Source organism: Triticum dicoccoides, chromosome 7A, assembly GCF_002162155.2.
Source record: "Triticum dicoccoides isolate Atlit2015 ecotype Zavitan chromosome 7A, WEW_v2.0, whole genome shotgun sequence".
In the NCBI taxonomy this organism is placed as follows: Eukaryota; Viridiplantae; Streptophyta; class Magnoliopsida; order Poales; family Poaceae; genus Triticum; species Triticum dicoccoides.
The window spans coordinates 239,353,831-239,363,168 of record NC_041392.1 but is presented as its reverse complement, the minus strand read 5'-3'; the positions used below and the strand labels follow the sequence as shown (position 1 = coordinate 239,363,168).

Genomic DNA, 9,338 nt, shown 5'->3' with positions numbered 1-9,338 from the left:
CTCCTATGGGTCCCGTGACACGATCCATGGACAGGAGGAGGCCTCGCGGGACATCCGCGGGGGGCTCGTTGGTCGAGGCCCTCGAAGGTTCGACGGGTTTGTCTGGAGGTGGAAACATGGGCTCGCCACCGTAGCTGGTAGCTACAGCGGAGCCCCGAGAGTCTATGTCGGAGGGCCTCCGGACTTGTCCGTGGAGGGCCAGCGAAACCAACCCTCTGACACTCATTGGTTCGATGGATGTGGCCCAAGCCCATCTGTGCACTTGACCATATTACAACTTATAAATGATAATATTTGTAGCCATCTTGGCAAAATTGATCTAGACCATTAGCTTTTGTTTCATGTGTGTTTCTTATTGGGCAACTCAAGGGATTTGTGTGCCCCAGAAACTATTTTGTTTTATGTACTGCTCCATATGGCTTTTTATTTGTTTTCGGGGCTATCTTCCTCATTATTCGTTTGATGAAGTTTCGGCTCAACTAAAAATTACAGAAAATAAATATAATAGCATCTAGTTATCTTCATCTTTGCTCTGTTTTCACCCCTTACAATGGACCGTGCATGTGCGGTAGAACATTTTAAAAATCTGTGAGACATAAATGTTCAAGAAATGAGTAAAGACCCCGAATAAGTCGAAAATATGTCAAACGAGATAGGCAACAATGGAAGTGATGTAAAAGGTAGTGAAGCATGTGATTTTGCCACCGAGGTTTTTTTCTCCAATGTCTTTCCTTGAAAATTGGTTCATGTTCCTGTGAAATTGCAGTAAATTTCTGCTACCTCCATCTCAAAATAAGTGTCTCAAGTTTAGTACAACTTTGTACTAAAGTTAGTACAAAGTTGAGACACTTATTTTAGGACGGAGGGAGTATGAGTTTCTTGCAAATCATAAAGGTCTTGTATTAGAAGACATGGGATTGCAAGCTTTAATTTCAAATTATGTTCAAAACATGTATAAAATTGAATATATGTTAACAAGTTCACCTTATCATAGTTTCATAATGTTTAGAACGTCAGCTCAGACTCAGGCTAAGTTGGTTACCTCCCGCCCATGAGTTGGAGAGGGCGTTCTAAACATTATAACCGAGTTGTGAACATATATTCAATTTTATATGCTTTCTTATAATCCAGTTCTAGTACTTTTCTTATAAATTGCAAACATACATTCAATTTTATACATGTTTTAGACTTTATCATAGAAATTGCTAGAAATCTTAGCAGCAACTATAGTTGATGCTAACCACTATGGAGTGAGGTGCAAAGAAGAAAAAAAGAGGCTGGAATTGGTTCCAGTACTATACCCAGGTTCTAAAAGAGTTGACTATACGAGAGACCCAAGCTGATCCAGATTATGAGAGAAAGGTAGATGATGAAAAAACAAATCTGACATGTGGGCCCAAAAATAGGTGCTAGGAAGTTTACATCAGAGCAATTTTAGTTTCCTTATAACCGAGTTCTAGCAATTTTGTTTGAACCAACGACACTCTCATGCTCTATCTCACACTCATGCTGCCAATGCTGTCCTCAGCCAAGCTCCGCCACAGAAGTCTTCGAACATTTGGTGTTCATCTTTTCTTTCTCGTAAAATTCGACATACATATACATACTCACTAATTGAACTTAACATCAGGAGCTACTAGCTCTGTATACTCTCTCTTCTCTGTCACTCTATACTTGTTCTCACCTGAACTTCCTTTTTGGAGGCATTTCAAGTGAACTTGAACGACTTGACAGACTGCAAAGATATATGCATACATAAAAGAGATCAGTCAGTGCTCCAACAAGCACATGCTAGCAGGAGGTAGATTCAATCCAAGAAGATGTCACCTTCTCTATCTCAGGCTTGTATATGGCTGACTCCTCTTCGTCGTCGATGTACTGTGCGAGACACCAACGTAGACAAACAAATGTGAGTGGAGTGATGTTGGTTGGTTGACCTGAGCAGAGCAGAAGATGGAAGTACCTGCCCTGTCACCGTGTACAGCCGGTTGTACCAGCCGTTGAAGGCCATCCCGATGGCGGAGACGATGTGGCGGCGCTTCTCGCCGGGGTTCTGCAGCGTGTACTCGATGTAGTACAGGCCGTTTGATGCCTTGGAGTCGATGAGCTTCGCGGCGAGCCCCGCCGGCCTCTGCCAGCTCCTGTCCAGGCCGGTCACCTGCTCGGTGGAGATACAGAGAGTGCATCAATTGGCCATGACACACGAGCAGGAATTCAGAGACGACCATGCATACTTGTAGATAGATATTCGTGCAGTTCACTGAAGATTCTACAAAAAAGGTGGGAGTGCCGGGTACTTACCAAGTTCTCGGCGAACTCGTCGACGCTACCGAAGGACTTGAGGCTGGTGAAGTCCGGCCCGATCCCGGTGATCACGACGCTGACTGAAGATTGCAGAGAAGAAGCTCATGAATTTGGAGAGGGGTGGGTATGGTGGATTGGTATTTGGGACTGTGAGATGGATGCCGGGAAAGAACCCCAACTCGTACGTACCGCTGGAGTTGGGGTTTTGCTCGGGGAAGAACGCCGTCACGTTCTTGAAGCCGCTGCGTTCACCTGCACCGACCTGCCAGCCTGCACGGAAAGGAAAATTGACCGAATTGTTCATCACCTTGCGGACTCTGATTCTGCCGCGCACAGTTTAAGAGCCAAAAAGACCGTAATTTGGCTGATTCCTCCATCTTTTTACTGCAAAAGATGAAGCACCTTGTGGAATCACGAGGGTGAACTTGTTGGCCTCGTCCTCGTACGCGGTGAACCCCTCCTGCGCCTCTTAAAACCAAACGAAATTCCACGGAATCAGCACACACCATCAGACATGGCCGGCGAAACCGGAAACGGTGGTTGGCATTACCGGCGGTCTCGGCGAAGGCCTCGGCGGGGACGAGCAGCGGCGCCGACAACGCGGCGGTGGCGGAGAGGAGGACGCCGAGCAGGGCGTCCCGCCGATTCACCCCCTCCTCCGCCCTCCGAGCAGGGAGGCAATGGCAGACCGTCGTTCTCGGCGGCTTCGCGTGGCCTTGGCGGGGCTTGCCGAGGCCGGGGCAGAGGGAGGCGGTGGTCACGGCAGCCATGGAGTACGGCTCGATGGTGGTCGACGACGCTGCTGTGATTGCTCGGCTGCAACTGCAGGTTCGCTTGGTTTTCAGAGGATATTTTTGCTTGGTGGCCGGCTGCCGTGTGGGAATTGTGGCTCGTCGTCCTCCTCGTTGCACGTCCAGTCTCGGGCGCGTTTTTTTTAAGAAACGCCTGTATTTTTTTCGGGAGAACCTGTATTTTTCTATGAGATCAATAGTAGTTTATTTCTTTTTTAAGGGCAAAAGAGAGCTCATTTATTCATAGTACGAGTACAATCATTCTTGATTACATCAAGTATATTTGGTGGCACATTCTTCGGCAGAAAAAAATTCCCATAAATTTTAGCATGGGCAGCCAACTTATATGCAGCCACGTTACATTCTCTTTTAATTTTTCTGACCTCAGCTAGACTGAAGTTACACAACAGGCTTTTAGCCTCTTCATACTTAGCCCATCACTTGGTTTTGTTCCTTCCTTCATTGTTCATAGCATTCACAACGGGTGTGTTTAGTTGCAGTTCGCTACAGTACCTGCATAGTACCTGCATTGCATGTACATCTCCAACCAGTCTGGTTCTTCATATGCACCCTCATATGCAACAGATGCAACCTATTTGGTTGCCTGCATCGCATGAAGGGCACTTACCCTCTACTGTTTGGTTGACGTTTTGTGTTTAGGGTGTGAGCAGATGCAAATTTCGGCTGTTTAGTTGCAAGCAGCGTTTGTGTTCTGCTCATCCCATTTAAATGTGGTGGCCTTACCACCACATGATCAGCACAACAGTAAGCACAACTGACAGCAGATCAAAAAGGCAAGCACTGACGGCAAACAAAACAAGCAACCAAATGAGATCAAACAAAGCAAGCAACGAAAATGACAACAAACTACTTAGATTAACAGCAGGGGCATCCTCCTTCCCTGCTCCACGCCAGGGTGCTGCTCCTGGCCAAAATATTAACAAGTTCACAGCACAAGTACCATAAGTTCTAGCCACAGACCATAACAAGTTCAACACTAATACCTAAGTTAACTACATTGCATGCTCAATGTCACCAACACAGTTCTGCTTGTTGCAACAAAACCTGCACATGATCGAGGAGTCATTGTTGTAGATTTGGACCTTCAGGCCGAGTCCCGAGATGTGCAGAATGAGGAGGTCGCCGAGGACGATCCGGTGCTGGTGACAGAAGTAGTTCTAGCCCCGGCCAAGCACCATGTGCCCCTCGAAGTTCTGGACCTGCACCCAGAACTCGCACCACTTGTTCGCCGACAGCCTGACCACGCGCGGGAGCCGCTTGATGACCAGTCACTCGTTCATCACCTCCACGAACTTGCAAGGGATGACGAGCATGGCGAGGTCTTTGGCGTCCTTGATTTGCTGACAGAAGCGCGGTGGCTCCCGGCCCCCCTCCTCGTGGCCGGTTCTCGAAGATCATCCCCTTGAACGAGGCAGGCTCATGAAGGCGACCCTGCCAGGTAGGTCCACCCTCTTGAGCCACCTATTCGTGGGGATGAGATCCTCGGCACCCTCAGCTCCGGCCACCACCTGAGCTCCTCCACCCACCACGTCCCAGTCACTCTTCAATATCTTGTCAGGTAAGATGACAAGTATTAGAGGTATTTGCAAAATGAACAACCACTGATCAATGGCCTTAGCTCTTCTGCAAATGCCACTGATCAGTTGCACTAGCACTACAGCAAATGGCACTGATCAGAGACATTTGCCCAAGAGCAAATGCCACTGATCAGTGCACAAACTCTTTGCCAAATTCCATTTATCAATGGCACTTGTTCTTGGGCAAATGCCACTGATCAGTGTCACTTGCTCTTGGGCAAGTCCCCTGATCAGTGGCACTTTCTCAAGTGCCAGTGCCATTGATCAGGGGACTTGCCCAAGAGCAAGTAGCACTGATTAGTGCTAGTTGCCCATGAGCAAATGCCACTGATCAGTGGCATCTGGTCTTCTGCAACCGCCACTCATTAGTGCACTATCCTAAACATGGAAACATTTAAAAATAGCACCCATGTGCACCCATGTATATTTGGCAGCATCCTAAAATGGTCCTACTACATGCACGTATTGAAGAAAATATGTCATAGAGGCAATAATAAAGTTATTATTTATTTCCTTATATCACGATGAATGTTTATTATTCATGCTAGAATTGTATTAACCGGAAACATGATACATGTGTGAATACATAGACAAACAGAGTGTCACTAGTATGCCTCTACTTGACTAGCTCGTTGATCAAAGATGGTTATGTTTCCTAGACATAGACATGAGTTGTCATTTGATTAATGGGATCACATCATTAGGAGAATGATGTGATTGACTAGACCCATTCCGTTATCTTAGCACTTGATCGTTTAGTATGTTCCTATGACTATGAGATTATGCAACTCCCGTTTACCGGAGGAACACTTTGTGTGCTACCAAACATCACAACGTAACTGGGTGATTATAAAGGTGCTCTACAGGTGTCTCTGAAGGTACTTGTTGAGTTGGCGTATTTCGAGATTAGGATTTGTCACTCCGATTGTCGGAGAGGTATCTCTGGGCCCACTCGGTAATGCACATCACTATAATCCTTGCAAGCATTGTAACTAATGAGTTAGTTGCAGGATGATGTATTACGGAACAAGTAAAGAGACTTGCCGATAACGAGATTGAACTAGGTATTCAGATACCAACGATCGAATCTCGGGGAAGTAACATACCGATAACAAAGGGAACAACGAATGTTGTTATGCGGTTTGACCGATAAAGATCTTCGTAGAATATGTGGGAGCCAATATGAGCATCCAGATTCCGCTATTAGTTATTGAACGGAGACATGTCTCGGTCATGTCTACATAGTTCTCGAACCCGTAGGGTTCGCACGCTTAAAGTTCGGTGACGATCGGTATTATGAGTTTTTGTGTTTTGATGTACCGAAGGTAGTTCGGAGTCCCGGATATGATCACGGACATGACGAGGAGTCTCGAAATGGTCAAGACGTAAAGATCAATATATTGGACGACTATTTTTGGACACCGGAAAGGTTCCGGAAGGTTTCGGACATATACCGGAGTACCAGGGGGTTACCAGAACCCCCGGGGGGCTTAATGGGCCTACATGGGCCTTAGTGGAAATAGAGGACAACAAGGGGAGTGTGGGGCGCCCTCCCCCCCCAAGGCCCAAACCGAATTGGTTTAGGGCAAAGGGGGTCGGCTGATACGTCTTCGTCGTATCTACTTTTCCAAACACTATTGCCCTTGTTTTGGACTCTAACTTGCATGATTTGAATGGAACTAACCCGGACTGACGCTGTTTTCAGCAGAATTGCCATGGTGTTATTTATGTGCAGAAAAAAAAGTTCTCGGAATGACCTGAAACTCCACAGAGATTATTTTTGAAAATAATAAAAAATACTGGCGAAAGAATCAAGGCCAGGGACCCACACCCTAGCCACGAGGGTGGGGGGCGCGCCTGCCCCCCTGGGCGCGCCCCTTGCCTTGTGGGCCCCCTGGTGCTCCACCGACCTCAACTCCAACTCCATATATTCGTGTTCAGGAAGAAAGATTCATCACGTTTTACGATACGGAGCCGCCGTCAAGCCCTAAACTCTCTCGGGAGGGCTGATCTGGAGTCCGTTCGGGGCTCCGGAGAGGGGAATCCGTCGCCGTCTTCATCATCAACCATCCTCCATCACCAATTTCATGATGCTCACCGCTGTGCGTGAGTAATTCCGTCGTAGGCTTGCTGGACGGTGATGGGTTGGATGAGATTTATCATGTAATCGAGTTAGTTTTGTTAGGGTTTGATCCCTAGTATCCACTATGTTCTGAGATTGATGTTGCTATGACTTTGCTATGCTTAATGTTTGTCACTAGGGCCCGGGTGCCATGATTTTAGATCTGAACCTATTATGTTTTCATGAATATATGTGAGTACTTGATCCTATCTTGCAAGTCTATAGTCACCTACTATGTGTTATGATCCGGCAACCCCGAAGTGACAATAATCGGGACCACTCCCGGTGATGACCATAGTTTGAGGAGTTCATGTATTCACCATGTGTTAATGCTTTGGTCCGGTACTCTATTAAAAGGAGGCCTTAATATCCCTTAGTTTCCACTAGGACCCCACTGCCACGGGAGGGTAGGACAAAAGATGTCATGCAAGTTCTTTTCCATAAGCACGTATGACTATATTTGAAATACGTGCCTACATTATATTGATGAATTGGAGCTAGTTCTGTGTCACCCTATGTTATGATTGTTACATGATGAACCGCATCCGGCATAATTCTCCATCACCGATCCAGTGCCTACGAGCTTTTCACATATTGTTCTCCGCTTATTTACTTTTCCGTTGCTACTGTTACAATTACTATAAAACCCGAAAATATTACTTTTGTTATCGTTACCGTTACTTCCATATTACTTTGCTACTAAATACTTTGTTGCAGATACTAAGTTACCCAGGTGTGGTTGAATTGACAACTCAACTGCTAATACTTGAGAATATTCTTTGGCTCCCCTTGTGTCGAATCAATAGATTTGGGTTGAATACTCCACCCTCGAAAACTGTTGCGATCCCCTATACTTGTGTGTTATCAAGACTATTTTCTGGCGCCGTTGCTGGGGAGCATCGCTCTATTCTTTGAGTCACTTGGGATTTATATCTGCTTATCATCATGAAGAACTTGAAAGACGAGAAAACAAAAATTTATCCCTCAACTACGAGGGGAGGTAAGGAACTGCCATCTAGCTCTGCACTTGATTCACCTTCTGTTTTGAGTAAGCTTGCGACACCTAAACCTACTTCTGTTATTAATTCTGATATGTCGCATATTATTGATGATGCCACTTCTGCTATGCATGATACTTATGATGAAACTACTTCTATGCTTGATACTACTGTGCCACTTGGTGAATTTCTTGATGGACAACTTGCTAGGGATAGAGAGAGTGAAATTATTGAAACTAATAATATTGATGAAATCATCATCACCGTCACCACGTCGTCGTGCTGACGAAACTCTCCCGTGAAGCTTTGCTGGATCGGAGCTCGCGGGACGTCATCGAATTGAACATGTGCAGTGTTGGGGAACGTAGCAATTTCAAAAATTTCCTACGCAGACGCAAGATCATGGTGATGCATAGCAACGAGAGGGGAGAGTGTTGTCTACGTACCCTCGTAGACCGAAAGCGGAAGCGTTAGTACAACGCGGTTGATGTAGTCGTATGTCTTCACGATCCGACTGATCAAGTACCGAACGCACGACACCTCCGAGTTCTGCACACGTTCAACTCGATGACGTCCCTCGAACTCCGATCCAGCCGAGTGTTGAGGGAGAGTTTCGTCAGCACGACGGCGTGGTGACGATGATGATGTTCTACCGACGCAGGGCTTCGCCTAAGCACTGCTATGATATGATCGAGGTGGATTATGGTGGAGGGGGACACCGCACACGGCTAAGAGATCAAGAGATCAATTGTTGTGTCTATGGGGTGCCCCTGGCCACGTATATAAAGGAGTGGAGGAGGGGAGGGGCAGGCCCTCTCTATGGCGCGCCCTAGGGGAGTCCTACTCCCACCGGGAGTAGGATTCCCCCTTTCCTAGTAGAACTAGGATCCCTTCCAAGTAGTAGGAGTAGGAGAGAAGGAAAGGGAAGGGAAAAGGAGAAGGAAGGAAGGGGGCGGCCCCCCTCCCTAGTCCAATTCGGACCAGCCCATGGGGAGGGGTGTGGCCACCCTTTGAGGCCTTTCTCTTCTTTCCCGTATGGCCCATTAAGGCCCAATACGAATTCCCGTAACTCCCCAGTACTCCCGAAAATACCCGAATCACTCAGAACCTTTCCGGTGTCCGAATATAGCCGTCCAATATATCGATCTTTACGTCTCGACCATTTGGAGACTCCTCGTCATGTGTCCGATCTCATCCAGGATTCTGAACTCCTTCGGTACATCAAAACACATAAACTCATAATATAACCGTCATCGAACTTTAAGCGTGCGGACCCTACGGGTTCAAGAACTATGTAGACATGACCGAGACACGTCTCCGGTCAATAACCAATAGCGGAACCTGGATGCTCATATTGGCTCCTACATATTCTATGAAGATCTTTATCGGTCAAACCGCATAACAACATACATTGTTCCCTTTGTCATCGGTATGTTACTTGCCCGAGATTCGATTGTCAGTATCTCAATACCTAGTTCAATATCGTTATCAGCAAGTCTCTTTACTCGTTTCGTAATACATCATC

The 9,338-nt window shown here is 46.6% G+C and overlaps 1 pseudogene; it reads right to left on the bottom strand.

The window, feature by feature from the left end:
* Positions 1-1,365: 1,365 nt before the first annotated feature.
* LOC119333421 lies at positions 1,366-3,614 on the bottom strand (annotated as a pseudogene).
* Between the last annotated feature and the right edge of the window lie 5,724 nt (positions 3,615-9,338).